Source organism: Balaenoptera borealis (genome assembly GCF_965194805.1).
Source record: "Balaenoptera borealis genome assembly, chromosome: 15".
Lineage (NCBI taxonomy): Eukaryota > Metazoa > Chordata > Mammalia > Artiodactyla > Balaenopteridae > Balaenoptera > Balaenoptera borealis.
The window spans coordinates 86,309,872-86,335,434 of NC_138871.1; the positions used below are offsets into that span (position 1 = coordinate 86,309,872).

Below are 25,563 nucleotides of genomic sequence, written 5' to 3' on the forward strand. Positions count from 1 at the left end.
ACCTCGAATAACCAAAGCAGTCTTGAGGGAAAAAAACAGAGCTGGAGGAATCAGACTCCCTGATTTCAGGCTATACTACAAAGCAACAGTAATCAAGACAATATGGTACTGGCACAAAAACGGAAACATAGATCAAAAATGGAACAAGATAGAAAGCCCAGATATAAACCCACGCACCTATGGCCAACTAATCTATGACAAAGGAGGCAAGGATATACAACGGAGAAAAGACAGTCTCTTCAATAAGTGGTGCTGGGAAAACTGGACAGCTACATGTAAAAGAATGAAATGAGAACACTCCCTAACACCATACACAAAAATAAACTCAGAATGGATTAGAGACCTAAATGTAAGACCAGACACTATAAAACTCTTAGAGGAAAACATAGGAAGAACACTCTTTGACATAAATCACAGCAAGATCTTTTTTGATCCACCTCCTAGAGTAATGGAAATAAAAACAAAACTAAACAAATGGGACCTAATGAAACTTAAAAGCTTTTGCACAGCAAAGGAAACCATAAACAAGACGAAAAGACAGCCCTCAGAATGGGAGAAAATATTTGCAAACAAGTCAACGGACAAAGGATTAATCTCCAAAATATATAAACAGCTCATGCAGCTCAATATTAAAGAAAGAAACAACCCAATCCAAAAATGGGCAGAAGACCTCAATAGACATTTCTCCAAAGAAGACATACAGATGGCCACGAAGCACATGAAAAGCTGCTCAACATCACTAATTATTAGAGAAATACAAATCAAAACTACAATGAGGTATCACTCACACCGGTTAGAATGGGCATCATCAGAAAATCTACAAACAATAAATGCTGGAGAGGGTGTGGAGAAAAGGGAACCCTCTTGCACTGTTGGTGGGAATGTAAATTGATACAGCCACTATGGAGAACAGTATGGAGGTTCCTTAAAAAACTAAAAATAGAATTACCATACGATCCAGCAATCCCACTACTGGGCATATACCCAGAGAAAACCATAATTCAAAAAGACACATGCACCCGAATGTTCATTGCAGCACTATTTACAATAGCCAGGTCATGGAAGCAACCTAAATGCCCATCGACAGACGAATGGATAAAGAAGGTGTGGTACATATATACAATGGAATATTACTCAGCCATAAAAAGGAACGAAATTGAGTGATTAGTTGAGACGTGGATGGATCTAGAGACTGTCATACAGAGTCAAGTAAGCCAGAAAGAGAAAAACAAATATCGTATATTAACGCATGTATGTGGAACCTAGAAAAATGGTACAGATGAACCAGTTTGCAGGGCAGAAGTTGAGACACAGATGTAGAGAACAAACGTATGGACACCAGGGGGGGAAAGCCACAGGGGGTGTGGGGATGGTGGTGTGATGAATTGGGCGATTGGGATTGACATGTATACACTGATGTGTATAAAATGGATGACTAATAAGAACCTGCTGTATAAAAAAATAAATAAAATTAAATTAAAAAATTAAAAAAACAAAAAGCTGCAGTTATATCTGGACAGCCTGTGGAGGCTTGTACTTTGTCCCTAGTACTTGGTTAGACTTTCATTCTTATTTAAATTTCCCATTTGGCTAGAATTTCATTCTTATTTAAATTTCCCTCCCTCCCTCCCTCCCTCCCTTCCTTCTTTCCTCTCTGTCTTCTCCTCTGGATCAGGATCTCAGTGTCTGTGGACCGTTAGCTCACACGTACTGAACCACGAACCTCGCAGCTCCATGGAGACTTCCTTCCCTCACTGACTGTGTCGAAACCTTTACCTTTATAAACACCCCAAAGAGAGCCAATTTATCCATTAGTGACAGTGACTGAGGCCCACTTTTGCGGGTCTATGAAATGTTTCAACATTTTTTTTTTGAATTAGAATTGAAACAGGAAGCTTTAGATTGAAGAAAATGTCTTAATATATAATATCCACATATTTACATTTTTATTAACACATAGCAAAATATAATTTTTCGTATTAGTTTATGGAGGAAAGGGCCCATGGAGGCAAAAATGCCAAGAGCCCATGAAGTCATAATGAGGCTCTGTCCCAAAAGCTTCGTATCCTTTGATACAGATCCTGGCTGGAGGTTACAGTTACCTGGGTAGGTTTTTTAAAAGCCCAGGCTCTACCCCATTCTTAGGGATTTTGAACTAATGTGTCTGTGGTGGGGCTTAGGCACTGGTTGTTTAAAAGACCCTCAGGTTATTTGAATGTGTGGTCAGGGCTGACACTGAACCATTAGATGCTTTCAAACTCTATCGTCTATAGCAGTTTCCTGGGGTGCTGAGTAGCCTGCGGATTCTGATTTAGTTGGCCTGGGGGAGGGGCTGAGACCCTGGGTTTCTAACCAGCTCCCAGATGATGGCGGGGCTGCCGGTTCACGGCCCACCCTCCCAGGAGGGGGTGGTGGGTCTAGAGCCCAGGGTCTGCTTTGGAGGCACACACCGCTCTCTGCCTGTGGGTTCTAGCTCCCTGATGATGAGAGTGGCTGTCCCTCACTGAGACCCACTGCTTGCTGGTCACCAGTGTGTTTTCGTGCTAATCCTAACGTAACAGCCATCTTATGGGGGAAGTGCTATTACCTCTCTTTCACAGATGAAAAAACTGAGGTTCAGAGAAGTTAAGACTGAGGCCAGGATCTCACGTGAGCTGGTGGTGCTGGGATTCGAATCAGATCTGAGAAGCGCTACGTCCATGGTCTTTCCCCAGCGCCATGGGTGGGCTCCCTTACGGAAAGCTGAACACCTGCCACGCAAGGGGTCATGGCATTCCCACCCATGGTTTTACATGAAATAGCCATAGTTTAAAAAGAATGAAAGATAAAAGTCAAAGAATGAAAATATAAAGTACTTAGTTAACTATATTATTTTTGATGTTGCCTAATTCCAGCTTCATTTGTACCCTACTGCTCAGTGAACCCCCCCAACATGGTTCTCACAGCATCATTGCCCGGCTCACATCCTGGCTAAACCTTCTGACCAATGGTCGAGGCCCTCTACAGTCTGGCTTTACCCACCTTACAAATGTCCCAGCATTCATTCATTCATTCATCCAGCCGGTCATCCATTCACTCACGCCACAATCATTTATTGAACAGACGCTCCCAGGTAAGGCCTCTTCTGCGTGTTGGACCTCCTGTTTTATCGAGGGGCCAGTGATGTTTGGAAGAGCAGTAAGATAAAGACCTACGTAGCTTATAAATTAGCATAGTTTATTCTACATGAAATTTAATTTTCTCGCCATAACTTCAGCAGAATAACTAATCATATTGTGATAACTTAAGATTTCCACAAAAATTCATGTCCTATTACCAGTGAAGATCTAAGTGACTAAAATACAAATGCAATGTTTTCAAAGTCTACAAAATTTGAATACATTTTTGTTAAAGTATAAATTTAAAAAACTTAAAATTTAAGATATTAAAGTTATTTTTTACATAGGTTTTCCAAGAGTTGTGTTTCTTCCAAATTAGTTAAACTTACCTGTTCAAAGCAAAGTCTAGATTATAATTAATAATTTTGACAATTAACATCAACATTACTTTAATATAACTGAAATCTTTAATTGCTTTTTGAAGAATAAATTAAAATCTCATTATGGTTTTTAATAGAAATAAAAGTCTTCACAGTTCTAGCATTCGATATTCATTTGGTTGCCCAAGTAAGGAGCTGGTATCACGTTTTATGAATATTGTCTATTTCTACCTGTATACAAATAGAAGAGTATTATGAATCATTTAATATTACAGGGTGTTCCTCGGTCACCATGGACAAATGTTGCAAATACCACACTGGTTGCGCGTACCTCTGGGACCATGAGTTGAAACCTGGGGAGAAGCAAGAAAAGTACGGTTGGCAGTTCTGGGATCTATTGTAGGCAGGCCTTTGAGAGGAAGGGTAGAGAAAGAAGAGCCATCTGGCTTTTCTCTCCCCTCATTGTTTCCACTGCTCCATCTTTTCCTTCACCTCAAAGCAGTATCAGTACCCAGCCCTTAGACCTTCCTGGCCTTGGGGTGTAGCCACCTTTTATCTCAAAGACATAGGGTCAAAGGCGTGGAGAAGCATGACCCTGGGGCTTGAATGGGTGTTACTGTGAGAATGGCTGTTTAAGGATGATGTGTTCATCTCCTATTGCTGCTGTAACAAATTATCCAACCTGGTTACCTACAACAACAGACACTGATTCTCTCTCAGTTCTGGAGGGCAGGAGTCTGGAATCCGTATCACCAGCTGAAGTCTGAGGGCCGCTCTCCCTCACGAGGCTCTGGGGGAGAATCTGTTTCTTGCCTCTTCCGGCTTCTGGTCACTGTTGGCGTTTCTTAGCTTCTGGACACATCACTCCAACCTCTGCCTCCGTGGTCACGTGGCTTCCTTGTCTTCCCCACGTGTCAAGTCTCACTCTGCCTCTCTCATAGCGACACTGTGATGGTATGTAAAGCTCACGCTGATAATGCAGGGTAACGTCCCCACTGCAAGATCCTTACCTTAATCACAGCTGTAAAATCCCGTATAAGGTAACAGGTTTGCAGGTTCTGGGGATGGGGCTGTGGATTTTGGGGGGCCACTTTTCAGGGGACCACAGATATTCTACACTGTGTCAGTGCTGAGTGTTGGGTCGTAAAGCACGGGACTAGGCAGGGCTTCTCTCCTCGCTTGCCTGTCCTGAGGGCAGTACCGGCTACCTAGCTGCCTATGGCTCAGTCCTGGGAGCAGAGCCTGGAGCGTAGTGAGAGCTATGTGAACATGAGCTCTTACACTTAGGGCCACATCATGTCAGCTGGTCTCCAGCTGTTGTGCAATGATCTTCGGGACAGGGCCTTTCCAGGTGTCCTTCTTTTAGGTGCATCCATCCCCTCTTGGGACCGCAGGTGACATGGTTCTTCTTCCTTGAACGTCTCTGGGTCTTTGGGAAGCTGGCAACCATCAAGGTTCAGGCACCGCTTCTGGGAGTCTCTGCGGGCACGTGGCCAGGAGAGCCATGAGGCTGCCAGGGCCACCTGCCCTGCCGCACCCCGACCCCAGGGCTCTGGGTCCCTGCTGCTCACTGGGACCCCACCAGGAGGGCTTCTGCAGGCAGCTGGAGTGTCTGCTTCTGGCTGTCTCTGTACTCTTGTGCCACCCCCATCCCCAATTCTCTTCTCTCCTGTCCAGGCTCAAACTACTTTTATTTCTACTCTACACTCTGATCTCTTCCATAAAGTTCAAACGTGTATTTTCATTTTCAGAATTTAAGAATTAGCTCTCTCTTTCCCTCTGCAATATTGCGGAAGCCATATTCTCACACTAAGGCCTTGGCTGTGTCCGCGTCTGGCTGCTTCAGTGGGGTAAGGATCATGAGAAATATCGGAGAAAGCCACTTTGGTTCAACAGGGGGCTTGATAGAGAGAAGCTGTACCCTCCTCCCACCGTGAGCTTGAGCTTGGCTTGTGAGCCCACGTGGGCTGGCCTCTCCCCATGTGTCAGAGCTCTCTGGTCATGCTTCCCACACACTCTGCTCAAGCCAAACAAACGACAGCATCTTGAAGGTCATCTACTATTACCTGCAAGGCCCATCTTCTATCTACTTGCTTTTTCCCCACCAAAGAACCAGTTCTAGCTTCTTTGCTTCTGTAAAAGAAAAATTAATCCTACCTTCCTTTGAACCACTTCCGTGTGTGGCAGCATCAAGTCGGGAACGTAAGAGAAAAGATCCCTTGAGAAACGGAGAGCTGTCCTGTTTTTGTACCACTGGGGTCCCTGGTTCCCTGGTCTCCATTCTGTCGGCTGCAGCCGCTACCTTCCAACCTGGACAGTCCATTCCTCCCGGTGACTCTGTGTCATCCAAAGTGCAGGAGTTGCCACTGTCCACCACACCTGCTTTACAAAAGGTTGGCCATGGTGCCTGAGGAATGACCTTCCCTGTTCTCAACAGATGCCACACACCCCGATTTAACCAATTCCTATCAAATCCCCTACCTCACACCAGACATCGTGCTTGAAACGGAAATTCAAAGATGGTAAGACCAGGGCCCTGGCCCTCCGGGAGCTCCTGGTCTGGGGCAGTGTTTCTCAAACTCCAGAAATATAGTGACTCCTTTTAAAGGACCAAAAAACCCCTCGGTCACCGGGTGTTGTTTTGAACAAGTTCTGTTTGTATAAACACAGCTAGGAGTCGACCTTTATATGTTTATAGCTCCCACATTTCTGTAAAACAAAAACAGTTTTCCGGATTAGGTGTGAACCAAACTGAAATCCACTGAAGTTCAAGTGTGTGCGCTGATGCTTTGCTGACGCACATGGGCCCTGGTGCTGGCAGCTGGGTAGATCCTGGTTAGTTTGGCCGCATCGCTGCCCAGCTTGGGGTGACTCAGCCCTCCCACCGGAGGCCTCTGTTTGAACTGCTGTGAAACTTTCGTTCATGCAGTGCTCGGTGATGTCATTCAACCTTTCACTCAGCCCGAGTTCACTACTTGCGTATCGTCGGCCCGCATCTGCGAAAGCAGAGCTCCACATTCCAACGCTGCCATAAACACAGAGGCGGCAGAGCTTGGTTGTTAGGAGATTCGCCAGGTGACAAGGAGTACGGAAAGAGAAGCCTCTTCTTTTAAGGTGATGATCACAGTGAAAACAGAAAATGTTAACTTTTTCTAAGAAAAGACACAGACTGTTAAGAATATACCCTGGGATCTGAGTCTGAGAAATGTCAATCTAGCCACCATAGCTGGCATTTTCCAGGTCGTTCCCATTTCAAATGCTCTGCTTCCTTGTCTGTCTGTTTGCTACTCCAGCTTCTTTTGGTTTGAAGAAAGATGGCCCCAGACTTGAGTTCTGACCACCAGCCTTGAGTCACCTGTTTTGTGCCTTTGCTCACTCCTCCCTTCACCCTGGGAGGCTTCTGTCCCTTTATTCCTGTTGAAATTGTCTTCTCCTTCAAGGAGACCAGCTCAGATCGCACTTCCTCCAGGAAGCCCTCTCGGCCGTTGACTTGGTTCTTTTCCATCACGGCCCTGACCTTGAGCGGCCGCGTGTGATCTGCCCATCTCCTGCTCTGAATCCCGTCTTTGCCCCACTGGATGAGGCAGTGTCTGCACCCACCAGGTGCTCAGTGCGCCTTTGGGATTCAACTGGATTTGCGGGTCCCTCTTCTGCATCACGGATCAACCAGGGAACGAGTGAAACGCTGCTGTGGGAACAGGGATGGCTGCCCCTGTGTCCCTAGAATGAGTTTAATATAACTTTGCAACACTGACGTGCTGAGGAAGACCCAGGAAGAGTCCTGAAGAGGGGCAGACCTGGCACGGGCTGTGTGTCCGCACGTGTGCGTGTGTGTGTGTCAGGGCGAGCATCTTTAACCGTGTGCTGGAGGTCAGTGTACCTGCTGGTGGAGGTGAGGACAGTGAGACATTCTTCTCACCCAGGGAGGTGCCCCTTCTCAGGTCCCCCCCCCCAAATTCCTTCCCCATTTTTTTCTCCTCCTTCTTCCAGCGGGACTAGTGGTAAACAAAAGGGGCGGTGGGGCTCTCTAGAGGATCTTTCTCATTGGCCGTGTTTAAAATGAATCATATGAAATGATTTGCTGGGTGAACCCCTTTGCCGCCTCCTCTGATGTGTGACACCCTAATCACACCCTTGGGGAGTTGCCAGACACAGGGTGCTGCTGAGTGCCTCTTCTTCCCAAATGGTGCGATTTTATCTCAGACTATTCATAACACTCCATGGCGCTTTGTTTTTGTTTTTGGTTTTTTTAACCGGTATAAATAAATCAATTATTTAAGGCAATCACTTTGGTCATTACCAGCTGCCGGTGTGCGGTGGAGAATCTTAGCTGTTCTCGGAAGCCCCGTCCCCTCCCAGCACGTGGTGAAGCCCTGCCCTTCAGTGGGACACTTTATCGTCACGCGTCCTGCTGTGGCCAGCAGCTTTGAAATCAGTCACCAGGCGCCCCTCGGAGCCCAGAGCAGTGTGGGCGGCATGGAATTCCCGCAGGAGGCCCTTCATCTGAGAGCGCGGGCGCGGGCACAGCGTAGGCTGAGCAGGGGTCCCAGGGCACCCGTGACGCCTGCCATCCGCGCCCCCTTCAAAGGGGGTCCCCAGGGGAAGCCTCTCCTGCCTTCCTGGGAGTCCGGGCGGCGTGTCCTCTGAAACAACACTGACACTGGTAGGGCAAAACCAGTGGGATCTGTACAAATTAGCATTTATATCATATTAATGGAGTGCTAATTGCTCTTGCATTCTTTTTAAGACACATTCTTCTAGTCCTGTTTGCACTGTCTGGTACCCAGTGCAATATATTCTAGCCTGTCCATTACTGTCAAAGTCATCATCAGCGTGTGCGTGGATAAGTAGCGTCTTTCACGGCAGCTCTCCACTACACACTTGACATCTTTTGGGGGAATAAGACTGTTCTAAGCCTGTTAGTGTTGTTTTAAAGTTACAGTGCCTCCCAAGGAGAGGGGCATCGGAAAGGGTGCCGCAGTGATATCCTTGTGTAGGATTTGCGTGGATGAGATTAGCCAGCTGGTCCCGAGCAAGCGGCACCGGTGACCCCGGGAGGCTGGGAGCTGGCTAATGCCATCGGAGGTCCTCCTCCTTGCCCGTCTCCTCTCTGCTTTCTGGGTGCAAGAAACACTGAGCAGCTGGAGGGAGGGGGCCACACTGGGGCTTGAGGCAGACGTAGGAATAGGTACCCTGTGTATACTTAGCAAAGCCTCCTCCCATGTTTCAAACCAGCCAGAACAAGTGAACAGCTCTGATATCAGAAAACCATGACTATAGATAGCCCCTCATTCCCCAGGCTGTTTGTGCCCCGACGTCAACCCTCACGGGGCTGAAGGCTGCCCCGGCCACAGTAGTGGGTCTGGGGACATGAGAACCACGGCCTGCTAGAAACCACTGCTTCAGAAACCACAGAATCTAACACACAACAGCCTGTCTTTGTTTAAATGTTTGGATATTTTGTTCATGACGGATTTTGGCGTTAATTTTTATTTTTAAAGCTATTGCCTTAAAAATCATGTATCTTGATGACCGAGATTCCGGCTCCTTTTTCCATGGTACCTCACTTGCTGTACCCTAATCCTGGCCCTGAGTTGAAAAGGCCATTGATTCAGTAGCAGAGGTGACAGCCCTGGCGTAGATGGAGTATTGCCAGAGGAGTTGGGGATTCTGGGTCTTTCTTGGACTTCTCATCTTCTTATACGTTTGGGGAAAATCCGAACATTTTTGTTATCTTTGACAATGAGGGGCGGGTCGTTCAGCTACGTTTTTATAGAGGGTTTTTATAGAGGTAGCTGCTTCAAATCTCCTTAGATATAGGTGGGGTAATTATGAATAATAAAAATCATTCTCCAGATAAAATTAGAGTCATCTGAACACGTGTAATGTTGAAGATGAACTTTGGATTTGGGTCGTGTTTGGGTTTTAGTTGGCTCTTTCCCTTTTTAGCTGAGTGATCTTAGACTTTGATTCAAGATCTTTGAGCCTGTTTTCTTATTGGTAAATGAAAATAATGCCTATGTTTAGGGTTGTTATAAGGATTCAGTAAAACAATCTGGGCAAAGAATCTGGCATACCTTAGACTCGATAAATTTCTAGTTTCCCTCTTCAGCTGAAAAAAAGACCTGTGTTTACAAATGAATTCTGAATTCATGCCCAGCAAATGGTCATTTGGTCTTTTATTTATTCAGTCACACAGCTAGTAGACTCTAGTTGCTGAAGGTCACTGCGCTTCCTGAGGCCCCAGAGCCCCAGGATCCCAATGTAGTTTCATGCTACAGCAGGACCTCTGCACCCCGCCTCCCCCAGTCATTCCCGGCAGAATTGAGGGCTCCTTAGGGATGCGGGGTGGTCCCTGCTCTTTTCCCTGCAGCATCTCCCTTCTTTCCTCCTTTCCTGCCCCAGCTCCTTGGGGAGACCTTTGCATGTCACAGAGCTTCTTCTGGGCTTCATGATGGCTCTCTGGGGCAGCCCATTGCTGTAGGGGGAGGGGCACACCAGTGAGGGGGCCCCGTCACCGTGTGGGGTGGTCCTCGGTATGTCCAAGTCACTCTGTGCTCTTGGCAGGTGTCGGGGGAAGCTGCTTTCCAGGTTCGGGGCTGTGGTCTTGCTGTTTACTCTAAAACCGAACCCCGTGTCGTAGGACTCCCTTAGTGGCAGATACGACAGGCTCGTGGTCCCAACCCCCAGGTGCGATCCCCTTGATATTTGCTACCTCTCAGCTGGGGGCGGCCACCGGGTCTAGTGCCAGCCAAAGGGCTGAGAGGAAGCAGAGTTTGCTTAGAGTTCCTGAAAACTTGTGCTGCAGGGTGACTTCCTTTTTCTTTCTGATGGAACACACAGACACGGTGGGTGGGACAGTTCTCACCAAACGCAGCCCATGACCGGGTGGCCACGGCAGTCTCAGAATGCGGCCACTGAACCAGAAAAGTGAGCCCCTGATTTGTTTAAGCCACTGCGGTCAGGGTTGCTGTCACTTTCAGCCAAAAGCCTTCCTCTCTGGTACACCACCGACTCCTGCAATCCAGGGAGCACCCGAGGACTTCTGGAGGATGAACACGAGGCCAGGCTCGTCTAGTGCTTTGGACGGTCACCCCTGTGATCTGAGACAGCCGGGCTTCCGGCCTTCTCTAGACATCGGGTGAGTCAGCCTGCTTTCTGATGCACACGGAGCCCCGGAAAGTCCACCTCACCTCTTAGCCGGCCCTGCCCGGATGTGTCAGTTACGGCCACAGACTTCGCTGGTGCTCCAGCTGGGCCCCCTGTTTCTGGAACTGCATTGTGACCTCTTGACTGGGAAAAGACACGGTTTCCGCAGAGTAAATACCTGAAAAGGGGGGTGAGGTAGGCTTTGTGGACACCACCGTTCAACGCAAAAATATGACCTTGTTCTAAGAAATTCTTAAAAACCTACTCTTATCCACTTAAAGTTTGTTGATGAGATGACGAACGGTAACTTCTGTGAAACTGGAGGGAAAAGGCATTGCAGAGACGGAATAAGTCATGAACTGTGATTTTCAAGGAAGGTGCCTTCCAAATGGATTAAGCATGTCAGAGGGAGGGGGTCACATCCTGTCTACTTTGCCATCACGCTGGGAGGCTATGATGCAGATGTGGGGGTCCTCGGGCTGCTCCTTCAGTGCCCCTCCCTGTTTGATCCTATGGCACCGCCTGGCCCTGGGGTCCCTCTGGCCTCCTTTGCTCCTCCTTCTGGCTGGGTCCTGCCCATCACCAACTGTTGGCAACTGAGCCGATCACTAACGTTGCCCCCAGGTGAACACACAGCTGACACAAACTCAGTTTCCCGGTCATCACTATAAGTTCTAACTCAAAGGCATGAATAGCATTGCAGGCACCAGGACAGACTTGATGGGGCTGGGGGGCTGATGGGCAGTGTCGAGTGGTGGAAGAAGGACATGTTTATCAGACAGCACAATGCATAACCCCCTTCCAAAGTTCTGGTTATATATAAGGGTGACATATGTTTATCTAGAATAGCTCCTGATGAATCTGCTTTTTAAAAAGCTCCGGACAAAAACAATCTTCTGTAGGTTGTGCAACTGTGGGAGGCTAATTTTACAGCGAGCCATAAATTGATAGACAGGAGGCATCACAACCATGGGGTAGAAGATGATCCGTTCAGAGACTGAGGTTGGCAGCTAACAGGAGATGACTTGCGTAGCCGAGGGGCTGAGGGTACTCGGGTCGGATACCAGGAAAACAAGCTGGGGGAGGGATTCCAGCCAGAGGTCCTGTGGCTTAGTCCAGGGCCCCAGTTGAGCTTGGGAGAGAAGAGGCCCTGGAAGCCGACCCAGCTGCACTCTCTAGGGGAGAGCCTTGTTGAAGGGACTCTGGGGAAGGGGGTGCTTCCCGAGTGGAGGCCGAGGCAATTATACAGCTCAGGCACAAAGGACCATGCCGCCCATGACCTCCAGAGAGCTCAGACAAAAACAGAAACAAACCAACAAACCAAAACACCTCCAACACTTCACTGCTCTAGGAAAAGGGGCAGAACAAGAGGAAGAGCCCAATCTATGGATTTTTTAATTTCATCTTTACCCCTGTGGTTTGCCTGCCTTTGTTACTTAAACTCAACATCGAGACTTGAGCGATCACACCATCGGGGGTGGGGTGTTTTCACTCTGCTTGTCTCCACGTGAAGCCCAACGCTTTGTACATGCGGTGCCCAGGGGTGTTTGCTGATTGAATGGGAAAGCTCACCTCGGCAGGCAGGCTGGACTGAGAGGGCTTGGGTTCAGGAGAGGAGAGCCCCTACTCCTCTCTCCTGCTGCTGGAGGCACTGGCTTCTGGTTTGGGAAATTTCCTGCTTTGGAGTCTTTCTGTCCCCGTAGACTCCACCCTCCTGAGACAAACGGGAGAGATACAAGGGATTTCACTTTCTGGGCCCCACATGTGCCTCTGGGGCTAATGGCCCTAATCCACGATTATAGCAACAGAAGAGAGATGATTGGGGCACATTTTCTCATCGTTTTTCAGGAACTGTCTTCTTTGGGAACATTTGGACACCATTCCGAGTGTGATCTTGAATAAACATGAATTTTTACTTGATTTACTTTTTAAAATGGGCCCCATTCGTAGAGCTCACTTGTAAACTGAAATTAACCATTCCCTGCCTGTGGCCTCCACCGTACAAGCTTCCATCACGGCATCAATACGCCGGATTCACTTTGCTGTCCTTTTCATGCCCCCTCCTCCCCCCATAAGATGGGGACATCTTTTTGGCATCTACACCTTTCCCAGCACCTGGCACACACGTCAACTCTCATAGCCATTTTGCTGAAAATGATTCCAATGCTGAAGATTCCTTTAAAGTGTATCTTTCATATATGGTGGGAAATAGACGCTTCAATTATCTAGCTATTTCAAACCAAGAAATTCACCTTGACGTCAACTGTCTCTGTGCATAGGGCAAAATGTATTTTTGACCTGAAGCATATAGATAACTACCCTCTGCTTCCATGTTGCCCAAATAAACATATGTCATTGGTCTTTCCAGGTACAATGTAGCCTGTGGGTGATACTGTGTGAAGCACTCACAAAATTAGATGCACATATAATTATAATTCAACAGTTCACTTTGGCTGTCCCCTCCTCCGTGTGTGTGCATGTGTGTGCGTGCCTGTGTGTGCACTGTGTGCAGACTGACAGCTGGCATGCTCATGGCATGACATGTATTGTATTATGTGGCAGCTCTCTGCCAGGCTAGTCCCCGAGCCTCTTGCTTCTCTGGGTTGCAGATGCTGTAAGAAGTAAGATGACGTACAGAGGGTTACAAAATCCTGGAAGCCTGATACGGAAAGAGAAAAGAGAAGCCCACATTTTTGTTTAGCAGTGTCTTGTAGTAATTAAAATATTGTTAACTTGATAGAAAGTTGGGTCAGAGTGTAAATTTAACAGCATTATTAAACCAATTGGCACTTAGTGACTGCCTTCTCTGATGGGTGCAAAGATGAATCAGGAATGGTATCTGCTCCCAAAAAGCTGATAGTCAATGAAAGAAAAAAAATACAGATAGATACAGATATATAGAGACAGGTAAACAGAGAGTCGATAGATACAGTGTACAATTTAACTGAGTGTTTATTGTGTGCCAGGCTCTGATGCCTTGATCATAGCATCACAATGAATCTTCATGACCCCCTGTGCGGTAGGTAATATTACTGTTACTCTTTTATATCTAAGTAACTGAGGAACAGAAAGGTGACAAAACGTGTGAAGGCGCACATAGCTAGTAAGCAGGAAAGCCAGAATCCAAGCCAGATTCGATGACCATGAAGTCAGTGGTTCCCCCAGGTGCCAGGTGGACACCGTGTCATTTGCACTTCTGCCTTTAGCTCGCTCAGGACAGGGAAGTGGGGGAGGGCAGACGGGCCCCTTCTCCCTGGCGGCAGCACCAGGGACAGGTCCTGGCCCATGGGGACAGAGCCAGGCACGGACTGCCCGAGTTCCCCAGTCTAGTTATGGAACGTGACCATGTGTTGGCGGGACAAGGGGTTTTAGAGGACATTTTAAAAATTGAAGTGCCGGTTAGAATCAAGTTTAATCAGAATCGCGAAAGTTAGAACCTGGTCAAGGTTAAGGGGCGGTTCAAACTTCGGAAGCAACCACATGAAGTTATGAAAGGTTAAAGACTGATCCGTTTTCAATTAAAATAACATTTTGGAGTCAGGGTACAGGTTCTTTGACAACGATGTATCAGGTAGGGTAACAATAGAAAAACTGAGGTCACAAAGTAATTAAGTCCAGCTGACTGCTTGTTTCAGATAAGTGGAAACACTAAAATATATATGAAAAGAAGGCAGCTAGAAATCCTTTCCTTATGTAGTCACGCATTGTTTGCATTCATGGGCTAAATAATCCATGCTGTTTTTAAGAGAGTCTTGACGTAAGCCCACCTTGAGAATATCAGGACTTTGTTCCGCTGCTTGGTTTATTGATGGTATTGGATTTCCTCTTTCCAGAAGATAAGCTCATTGCTATGAACAGGTAGTGTCACATAAGAGATGTTGTTGCCACGAGGTGATTACAGATGCTTGAAGACGAGGTGGCAGTTGAAAGAAGCCAACTGAATATGGGGCCCAGCCCGGCACGATGTGAAGATGCCTGAGAAATTGCAGATATGGGTCACAGAAACCGGAAGCTTCCTTGTCCACTCAGCTGAGGGACTTTCCATTCTGGGGGAGTAACGGCACCTTTTCAACCTCCTGGTAAAGCTGACATTAAAAAATGATGTCTACACTCCAGCAGGGCTGTAAAAACTGACGCAGGAGGACTGCTGGGCAAAAATGTGGCAGCCCTGATTTACTATTTAATTTCTGAGAGCCGGGAAATTTCCATAAAGAGGAATGTACAGGAAAAAGTGCTTTCATTCATTCATTCATTCACTTATTCACTGAAGCACTATTGAGAGTTGAATTTGTGCCTAGTTCCTGGCAAGACGCTGGTAACTCCCAGAGACACAGGCTTGGTCCACTGCTAGCTGTGGAGAAAGATGGTGAGGCACATGGGGACGTGCACAGGGCAGTGCAAATGGCAGGCACCCTGACGTGGTCATTAGAATGAAAGGGCCAGGGTCCCCAGAGGGGCCCATGGAGGAGTCGTTGAGCTGAGTTTTGCAGACCACGCAGGTGACTGAAAGTGGTGTGGAAGGGCTCTCCCAGCACATGCAATGTCCCTGATTCGTGTATATTCCTCTCAGTCTCTTGCCTTGCTAAGGTTTTCTGTTTTGCTTGGGCTTAGGATCACAGAATTTGGGATCCAGTTATTCTCTGGTCTTGCCTCCCCGATTAGATTCACTTCCTCTGTAGGGCACAGGGCATGAGATTGGGCACAAAGACAGTGCTAAGTTGGGGAGCAACTGGAAATGTGTGGATCTTCACTTCTAACTATGAAAAGCAGCTCCATCAATACCACCTTCTGCCGGGAGACTAGCATCAAACACTGTAAAATACAGTTGTTAGTGTTTACTAGGCACAGGACTCTTTTTGTTTCAGATTAAACGAGATGGCATTCATTTGCAATAATTCAGGAAGCAAGCAGTCAGAATTTTAGACTGTTTGAAAGAGTTACAGTGGCACAGCTAAGACAGAAACGTTGCCTTTCAGAGTCTTCAGGGAGCTGCAATACTGAATATTTAACTATGACTTATTTCCTGTAACAATTATTTTGTGAGTGAGTGCTTCCGATGTGCTGAAACAATGTCTTCCCTGATGCATTTTGACACTTTCCCCCCAAATACTGCTTATAAATTTAAATTGCTGTGTGAAAGAAGAAGAGGATTGCTGGGCAAAGTTAAACCTCAGCCCAGCATGAATGATTTCAAATCAGAGAATTCTGGGTTAATGAAATTTTACCTTGGGTCACAGTAATAGGTTTTGCTCTGTCAAAATGTGAAACATGCTTGGGGAAGGGGGCGTGGCGGAGGCAACATTTTGGAGGATTGATGGGGCCAATGGAAAACAGTTCAGGGAAGTTCTATTTCTTTCCCAGGGTCCATGCAAAGGACATGCGTTACACAGGGAAGCTTGGGGGAGCTGAGCTCTCAGCCACCTGCTTTTTGCATGGTGTCTGCAGCTAAGGAGCGGCAGAGTCAGAGCGTGGTCTCAGGGAAACGCAGGACTTTCTCAAGACCCATCAGCAGGTGTGCTGAGCCCAGAAGGGGGACTGGCTCACTCTATGCTACACGCACCGTGCAGGCTCTCTGGAAGCCAGCTGTCCTGCTCACGGCCTGGCAGTGACCGTGCCCAGCTCTCCTTCCCTCCCATGAACATCTCCACAATACTTTCCTCATTAAGCACGTTAGGCTCCGCCCCCAGCATCTTCGTCATGAGATAACGGGACTAAGCGACAGGTGTGAGATGCTGGGGACCCCTCTCTCCTTTAGATTTGCATGAAGTATGGCTCAAGACGACTCAGGTCTATTTTTTTTTTTTTTTTTTCCTTTGATGAAAGGATTCAAGATCCAGGAGTAAGAAATGTACTAGCTAATAGAAGAAAATGTTGCAAGACAATCCCCTTCCATTTTTAAAGCTCGTGGTCACCTTGATTTCAGATTTTTAGGCTGCTTTTATTTTGGGGTGGGGCTGGGCTGGAAGAAAGCTTGTCTCAAATTACCTGACCTTGAAGAAACAGACAAGGGCAGCGCCGTGGAATCAGTCTGTCGGTTCTGAAGTTCTGCAGGAAGCTTTGAAGTCACCAGCACGCATTGTCTGTATCTGATCGTCACCTCTTTTTCAACATCACCTGATTGGAATACAGATTATTTTTGCCATGCAGAAACACTTGGACATGGGAGGCAAGGCTTCACTTTCACTTTTATGGCTCATTTTTAAAGGGGAGAAATGCTGATGAGCACCAGCTGACGGTTACCTTGGGATCATCTTGTTGCATCTCTAACCAGCTTGTGCACCTCTTGCTAAATACTTTCCTGTTTGCAGAAGCCCGCTGGTGTGGCGAAAGAATTTCACAAGAGCCCTGGCCCATTTCTCTTATAGTTCTTCCCATATTTTATCGTCTGCTTCTGCTGATAAGAAATGCCTGTGTAATTTGGGTTAAACCACATCAGGGAAGAGTCAAAGCACTAAGTCCAGAGAGACCTTCTTTTTAAAAAAGTACATTTTGGCTTTTATAATCTAGGTACACTTTGTCTTCCACCTGAGGGTTTATTTCACAGAGACACCACTCAGAGCCCTGGGGACCATGCTTGCTCATTTGCCTGGGCAGGACCCGTTAGCACCTTCTCTGTTTGCTCTCAAAAATGTCCTGCTTTGGACAATGTGTATATAATACAGGCACCACACTCAGAGTGTACGCCCTGGTGCATCTCTGGCTCACGGAGATTCTGAAACACTCCAGGTTTCTCCTGGTTTCTACAGCGCTCTTACTCTGCATTTTCAAAGATGCAGCTTTACAGCTGGTCCCGTGTGGGGAAACAATCCCTTTTATTTCAGAGTTCTTCATGGCATAGTGACCAGTTATTTTGCTGACCCCTGGCTCCTTTAGAAAAACAAACAAAAATTGTCAAAATGTACCTGATGCTTTTGGACCAGTTTTCAAGTGCAAACTTAGAGTAGGGAAATGTGCTTCCACGATTTCTCTAAGCCCTCGAATGCCTATGCGGTGGGGATAAAAGCCATCTTTCCAGCAACATTCACGGGGGTTGGGGTGTGTGTGGACAGCCGGCCAGACCAGCGGCTGCGTGGTGTGCTTCCCTCCCCAGGAGTGGTGCTGTGTGGCCACCATGCTCTAACGGAGCTTGTTACCCTAGCCTGCCTTCTGTTGCAGTTTTATAATGTAATTTCCCCAGATTCCTTAAGGAATATTTCATCACAAAGGCTTGCTCTTGCAATGCCCCGGGGGAGTTGCTCTGTCTCTATTTTCCCCTGCACTTTTTATTGCCCCAGCTTAATGAACTTTTCTTGGCTGTTTCATCTGTCAGTGTTTAAAGTCCACTGGTGAATGTTGGTCGGCTTTCTCTGCACTGAACTGGACTGTTGTTCAGTGGCAATTATTGTTCTTAATCACCATGAGACATTCGAGGGAAAGGTGAACCTTCCAAAAGTCTGTCAATACAGCAGCAGGAACTGAGTCTGGCAGAAATGGGAGGGGAGGAAACGAAGGTCCATTCTATTCTCCCGAGACAGAATGTGGCATGCACTGGAACGGTCTATGGAAATAAAGCCAAAAGGAAAGAAAAAGAGATGCCACACTGATTTCTCCCTTTGCTGGTATTGTTTATACGACACAATTGGCATTTGATCCATTCACTGCTGGGTTAATAAATCATTAATGGAATGCCTACTTTAGACCAGGCAATGCCTAGGCTTTATTGCAGGGACTTCTAGATAAGCACACATAATTCTGGACTTCAGAGAACTCTGAGCTTAGTGGGATGACCAGCAATGAAAGGACTCTTAGAGAATAGTCTCTGAAAGGGGAGATAGACCTGGGGAAGGCCCGGAAGCTGACGCGCCAGCAGGGAGCCGGCTAGACTGGGATGAAGATGGGCAGAAGACTGTCTTCCTGGATGACATGCCTAGGGAATCAAAAGGAGTTCAGAATGGCCACAGGAAAGATCTGATGGGGAACCTACGGGAGATTCATTCATTCTTTCATTCATTCACTCATTCATTGCTTCTTTCCAGCTGTTTATGGAGAACCTGCTCTGTGCTAAGTAGGTGAAACCTGCATTTATGAAAATGTGGCTAGAAAAGCAGGAGAGATCATAAAGGGCCTTGAGTACAGACATTAGCCATGGAGAGCCTTGGGAGGGCTTAACCAAGAGAGCGATCTAATTAGATCTGTGTGTTGGCTGTTGCGCGGGAGACACGTTGGAGGGGGGACCCAGCCCAGAGGCAGCGGGGAAAGACAGAGGAGAAATGGTAAGTGAATGGTAGTGAGAGTGGGAAGGGGTTCATCCCATGCGATGTTTTATTTGTGCATCAGGTCTATTTAGGGTTAGAAAATGAAGGGCAGGTCTAGGACGACCATCTGGGTTCTCTCATGGGTAACAGCTGGATGGTGATGTTACTCACCCAGATCAGGGAGGAAAGACTAAAGGTTGAAGAAAGATGATGAATCCAGTTTTAGATGGATCTGGAAAGCTGGAGGTGCCTGTCAGAATGGCGAGAGTTACAGGGTAATGCCCACAAGACCGCTGGGCTACAGGGTTGACCGTTAGGAAAGAGAGATGGGCCTTGGATACAGACTGGGGGGTTATCAGCTTACAAATCATGGTGAGGGCATAGGTGCGAGTGAGATCACTTAGTAAGAAAATAATAACTAATAAGAATTAAACTTTGTGAGCGCTCACTCCGTGCTAAGCGCCCTGGGAAGCACCACCCATTTCATCTTCAGTAGAATCCTACGAGATACTATTCTGAACCATTTACAGAGGAGCCGTTTGAGGCAGAGAGCAGTTAAGTAGCTTGCCCAAGGTTGTACGGCATCTTAGGAGCGTGGGGGGAGGCGCCCCCCAGGAGGCTGAGGAGGAAGTGCTGAGCCAGGGCAGGGAGTTGAGCAAGCCGATGGGGCAGGGCCACTCTCTCCTCGCCCTGACTCTCCCGGGTTCCTGGTCTGATAACTGCCCCAGTAGCTGCTGAATGTTGACGCCCTCCTTGTCGGCACAGAGGCCACAGCGCAAAAAACCCCTCAAAATACCCCTCGTGCTAAGAGAGCGAGGCTGTGTGCTCTGAATGCAACGCCTGCAGGGCGTGGAACTCCCTCCTTCAAACCCCCAGTAAAGGGAAGGAAGCTCTGGATGTGGCTTTGTGACCTCCCGAGGCTCCCAAGACTTCAGCCCAAACTAACCTCCCATCCCAGCCTGTTGAAACCCCACTCATTCCTGGAGGCTCATTGAAGATGGCAGCTTCTCCGGGAAGCCCTCCAGATTGTCCCAAACAGGGCTCCTCTGGCCTCCACACTCCCCTGGTGCTTTGCATGAGCAAATAACTTATCACAAATTCTTTCCCACTGTTGTTTGTGTCCCTGTCTTAAAGTCCTGAAGGGCAGAAACTATCCCTTTTTTATTTGTGTGCCTTGCAAGTAGTAGGTGCCTAGTAAATGCTTGTATTAGTTGGTGCCCAGTAAATGGATTTGAATGGAGGGAGAAAAGGTCCTGGAAACGTTTTTTTGCTTCCTTAACTTTCCCTTTTCTGGTTGATTTCGCAAGCAGGCTCTCCTTGCAGACTATCCTTCTGATGTTTCTTGGTTTCCTCTCTCTATATTCCTGGGGTTCTTGATTGTTTCCTCGTCTGTGCCTTCATTGGCCTGACATATATTAGAATTAGCTGTGTCTCTGTGTGTCTGGGACCCCCCTAGGCTCTAAGTCCGTGAGGACTGGGTTCTTATTCTCCCTGAAGTGCCAAGTCAGTGGCAGTAAGGTAGGGGTGGAATTCTAGTCCCCCCGAAGCCCCTCTCCAATCTTCCCTGACCCATCTCCCCCACACAGACCATTCTCCCTAAGCCAATCAGCCGCGCCCTTTCCTTCCATCCTAATGGGGGAAGCAGGAGGCCCAGCCTTGCTCCCTGTGCCCTCTGTGCTTCTTCTTGGTCTTCCCAGACCCAGGCTCACACATGATGTTATGACGATATGGGCTTCAGCTCTGATCAAAGCTGAAAACTGCAGCTGAGACCTGAATTGGCTGATAAATGAGCAAAGACTTACTTCAGCTAGTTGGGCCAGAGTCAGTAAATATGCAGTGCCAAGAGCCTTTGCCACAGCTACAAGTCAGACCCTCTAAGCCATTCCTCAAAGAGCAACACACCGTGGTGGGGGGGAAACAGGTGCATTGCCCAGGTAGGATGATGGCTAAGGGCTCCTGGTGACTGAGAGGCAGGCGGTTGCACTTGTCATGTTGATTTTGTGCCAGGTCACTCCCACTCTCTTGATAAAGAGCGTAGGATGAGGTAGGAAAAGAGCAAAAGCAAAGGAGAGAGCACGCACGTTTCTGTTACTTATTTCCAATGTAAACATTACAGGCAAGCTCATGAGGGTAATATTCTCAGTGGAAATAACGTATTTCCACTGGACACAATGCAAGAATGTTTTGCTCATGGAATTTTCACTCAACAATAGGGAAAAAAATTGTTTTCACACAGGCAGTTTTGGCTCCAAATATGGCTTTGACAAGTGTTTCCCCAAATGCCACCAGGACTGGAGCATGCGGCTGCTATGGAAATTTCAGAACTCTCCAAAGAACCCCAAATGCAGTTTTTAAAAAATATCACTGAATCGCATATTTAAACCATGCTTTCTATTGTTATTAACATTGGTGTATGATAATTAGAGAAACCTCAGAGATCTCGTCGAAGAAACATGAAACATTCATTTTGCTGCTGGACTTTTCTGCACTTTCATTTAGCATCATGGCGAAATGAGAACAGTGTGTTTGGCTAGTTTCACATCCTATTCATTGTCAGTTTTACTTTCTGGGCCAAAGACATTGATGTTTGGGTTTTCAGAACAGAAGGATGATCTTGAATTTGAAACTCATGTATCTTTGTAGCATTTTTGTTGAAGTCTCACCTCTGGTCTCTGCATCCCAGGTCAAAAGCTGTCCACGCATCTCTCTCTTGATCTGATGTGATTTCTGGTCAGTTTAATGCAGTTCCCTTACAGCCTGCCTTCAAAATCAAAGAAAGGCCATGTCTTCTATTCTGAGTCACAGTGTTATCAACTCAGCCCAGTGATGCCATCACCACAGGGCTGGATGCAGTTGGTTGGCTCCGAGAAGAAGACAATTGTGAGACCCTCCCTCTTATGCTCATGCTGGGGACTTCCACGGGGCCTTGAAATTCAGTCAAAAATGACTCAGCTTTCTCATGGTTTTATTTTTCAAGCTCTTTTTTTCTTTTTTCCACTCAAGCCTGATATTGGTTTTCTCTCTCTGTTCCTTCTGGTTAATCTTATTATCTTCGAAATGTAAAATTAAGCTGCTCAATTTTAAATTAATTTACATGCTGAGGATTCTTTTTAGGTGACTTTCTGTCATGATGACATTCAGCAGGGAAAGATCTGCTGAATTCTTTGAGTCCATTCTGAGATGAATTGACAATTCGGTTTACGCACATTAAAAATCTGTATAAAAATCTCCCCCAATGTTCCCATTAACTGAATAGTGTGGCTTATTGAGGGTAACTTGGACGTTACTGTTAGGATAGAAACAGGAGGTCTCATTTGTTTTATAGGCTTTGTTATGTACCCATCACAGACAGGTAGGTAGTGGGATCGAGTAACTGAGTGAGAATAACTTTTCATTATAAAAGAACTTTAATTTCTCAATTTTCAGTGTTACACCTGTAGAACTTTGACCCAATTTCACCTTTTCCCAATCACCTGAATTAGCATCGTTACTGGGATCTTTAGTAAGCATAACTGTACAAACTAGATTCAACTTTCTTTTGACGATTGAAGTGTCAGGAAGTTCACTTTTTTTTTTTTAAATTAATTTTTATTGGAGTAGAGTTGATTTACAGTGTTGAGTCAGTTTCTGCTGTACAGCAAAGTGAATCAGTTATACACACACACATGTCCACTCTTTTTTAGATTCTTTTCCCATCTAGGTCATTACTTCCCTGTTCTACACAGTAGGTTCTTATTAGTTATCTCTTTTATATAGAGTAGTGTGTATATGTCAATCCCAATCTCCCAGTTTATCCCTCTCCTCCTTTCCCTCTTGGTAACCGCGAGTTTCACTTTGGTTAAGAAGTTGGGAGGTGGCAAAATCTGTACCTCATAAAAATCGTTCCTATCTCGAAGCTCAGGAAGTATTTTCAGTGAATTGCTGGTTCTGGGGAAAGCTGGAGAGGAGAGTGATGATTCTGGACGTAACTTCATCCGTGCTGGGTCTACCTGGGAAGCAGACCTGCTCTGCAGTCTTTTGTGCAACTTTAACAAAGACCACGCTAGAATTCAGCTGTTTCCTTGATGGCTTTATCCGGTATGTTGAATAAGCGTGGAAATTCATGATGAATGGAAAGGCTGGCTTAGTCTTTTCACGTTGTCCTGTTACTGGAGAGGTAGGTCTCAGGTACCTGTGTCCTCCTCGGTGCCCAGGGTAGGCAAAGCATGAAACTGGGCTCCACCTGCATCGCGAGGCTGTGACCTATTCAGGGATGGGGCTGCCTGGCCCCTGGCCCCAAAGCAGGGAGCAGGGGGCCCAGATACAGTGTGGGGTTCTCCAGCATCCTTGGGCTCAAAGGCACAGAGGCACATTCTGGAGTTTCTGCTGGAAGGGCAGGCAAGGGGGCGTCACTCTTAGGAGGCGCCCAGAGCACAGGTCACTTAGCACCAGTACCCACCCCATGTTCCCTCACAACACCCGCCCCCCCGGGCGCTCCCATCCCCTCCCCGGCTTGGCCCCTTTCCACCCAAGCCTGGGTGAGGCCTCCCTCCCTGGTTGCTCTGGTCTCAGAGCCCTTTCGCGGCCTAAATACGTTCTCTCTGGTGCACAGGACCTCCGGTGTCACTGCTCTCCAGCTCTTCCAGCAACCTGCAGGCTGGAGACGCCCCCCTTTTCCAGCCAGGGCTCCAGAAAACCACCCAGAGGGCTTCCCCCAAGCTCCATCTGCCTGTCCGGTCTGCAGCTGGGGGAGGAGGAGTGAGAGGCTGCCGATTGGAGAATGACTTTCCCCAGAAACAGGGGTGAAAAACCCCTCCAGGGGTCCACAGGAGCGGTCAGTCAATTGTCATCAGAGCAAATGGGCATTTGTCAGCTGGACTGAGAACATTTTTTCCACGGGACATTACAGTCCGAAATAAAAAATATCTACTAACAAATGCACTTTTAAAACAAGTGTTTTTTTTTGACCACTTACAATTTTTAAAGTTAATTTTGGACTGTAAAATAATGGAACTGCATTATAGAAGTTGGAAAAGGAGGAATGTGCATGCCCACCCTCCTAAGCCATCTACTCTTGTACTTCTCATCTCATTTCTTCCCTACGCATCAGTATTTTACATCGCTGCAATCTTGGTGCTGATCAAACTTTGCATATTGCTTTTTTTCCTTGAGGTTTGGATTCTAGGCCCATTCGATGCGGCTATGAATCCCTGCGACCCAACAAAGATAGCGAGTGAATAGCCTGCCCCTGAATGAATGGGCTGTGAGTCACTCAGGTCACTGAGACACCGTCAGTGTGAGACCTGGGAAGTGCTTATCGTTGGAAGTTTCATTAACAGCCTCATTCAAAGTTCTAAAAAGGGAATGGAAAAATTAAATGTCAAGTCACAGGAAGTGGAAAAACCAGGTTGTCTTGGCGTGTCCTCGCACCTAATTAGGCTACTGGCAGTGTCAGCATCACCGGCTAGAAAGTATGGTCGTACAAGAAACCTGGGATCTGGGAGTGTGTTTTGGTGAGTTTCCTCGCATCTCTTCTCCCCTGCTGCCCAGCAAGCCCGAGCTCCTGATTCTCTCTCCCCTTCTTCCTGTTGCAGCTTTTCGTCTTCACTTGTGCACCTGGGGGTCCAGGCTATATAACAGGAGGGGGTCTTAAGACAAGCGGGTTTGTGAGTGCTGTGGCTTCCCCTCGCCCTTCCTCCCTGGCTCCATCCTCAGAAGTTGGCATAAAGCTCAAATATGGCACATTTGCCTAGATCTTTTCTCCGATTGCCTGAGCTATTGCATTATTTAGTAGCAGAAGCACTGCCTTTTCAAAAACTATAATTTGGGTGCAGAGCCTTGTACACCCAGGTGGCATTTGGGGAGCATTGCTTTGGATATTGTTTTGCGATGAGCCTTATTTTCTCGGGGAGCAGAGCTGCTTCCTGACATGTGAGGAGCTGGTCTGGTGACTTCTGCCTATTTATGATCCAGGAGCGGTGATCTAGCTGGATTCCGGTCCTGCGGCGTTAAAAGCTAAATCAGACCCCGAAGTATACAGAAGGCAAGAGGCGTCCCTAGTCATTGTTGGGGAACACAGGGAGGGAGGGACAAGAGGGGAGCTTTCCTCCAGGGAGGTGCAGCAAATGTCTTCAGGACAAGGGAAGGCACCGCAGGCAGTGGCTGGTGGCCCGTGACGGGCACCGTGCTAGGAGGTGCGCTTGGGTCACCTTACATCCCCACAGCAGCCTTGCGAGGCTGGAGCTAGGATCCCATCCTGCTGATGAAGAAATGGCGCTCCGGGAGGGTCAGCCCATCACTCTGCGGCTAAGGGGCAGAGCCGAGCCGCCTCCTGGGTCCGGCTGAGTCTGCTGGAAAGGAGTCTGTGGCCGGCTTCCTCCTGTGTGCCAAGCAAGGGGGGAAGAGGAGGAAGGGAGGGGAGAGACATCTGGGAGCAGTGACTGTGACTAAGGGCATACCCGGCTCGTCTATTTTCAGGGAGGCTGCTGATTTCCACTCTGCAGAGCCATCTCACACAGGTACTGATGCAGACCCATCAGCCACTGCCTTCTGGGGTTGGGCGTCTGGATCCTGAAGCCCCACGCACTGCCCAGCGCGGCTTTTGCACTCTTTTCAAAAACAGTTAAACGTGATCCGACTGTGGTCCCAGAAACAAATAATTTAAGACCAATTACCCACCGAACAGCTAATGTCATTCGTAGGCAATGTACAGTCTCTCTCACA

The 25,563-nt window shown here is 47.4% G+C and overlaps 1 long non-coding RNA gene across 1 annotated transcript; it reads right to left on the reverse strand.

Annotated features, from left to right (window-relative positions):
• Positions 1 to 2,476: 2,476 nt before the first annotated feature.
• Positions 2,477 to 23,125, reverse strand: LOC309611977. Its single transcript, XR_014234870.1, has 2 exons — positions 5,636 to 23,125; positions 2,477 to 3,831 (listed from the first exon to the last, which is right to left on the reverse strand). It is a non-coding gene; the product is annotated as an uncharacterized lncRNA (long non-coding RNA).
• Positions 23,126 to 25,563: the final 2,438 nt, after the last annotated feature.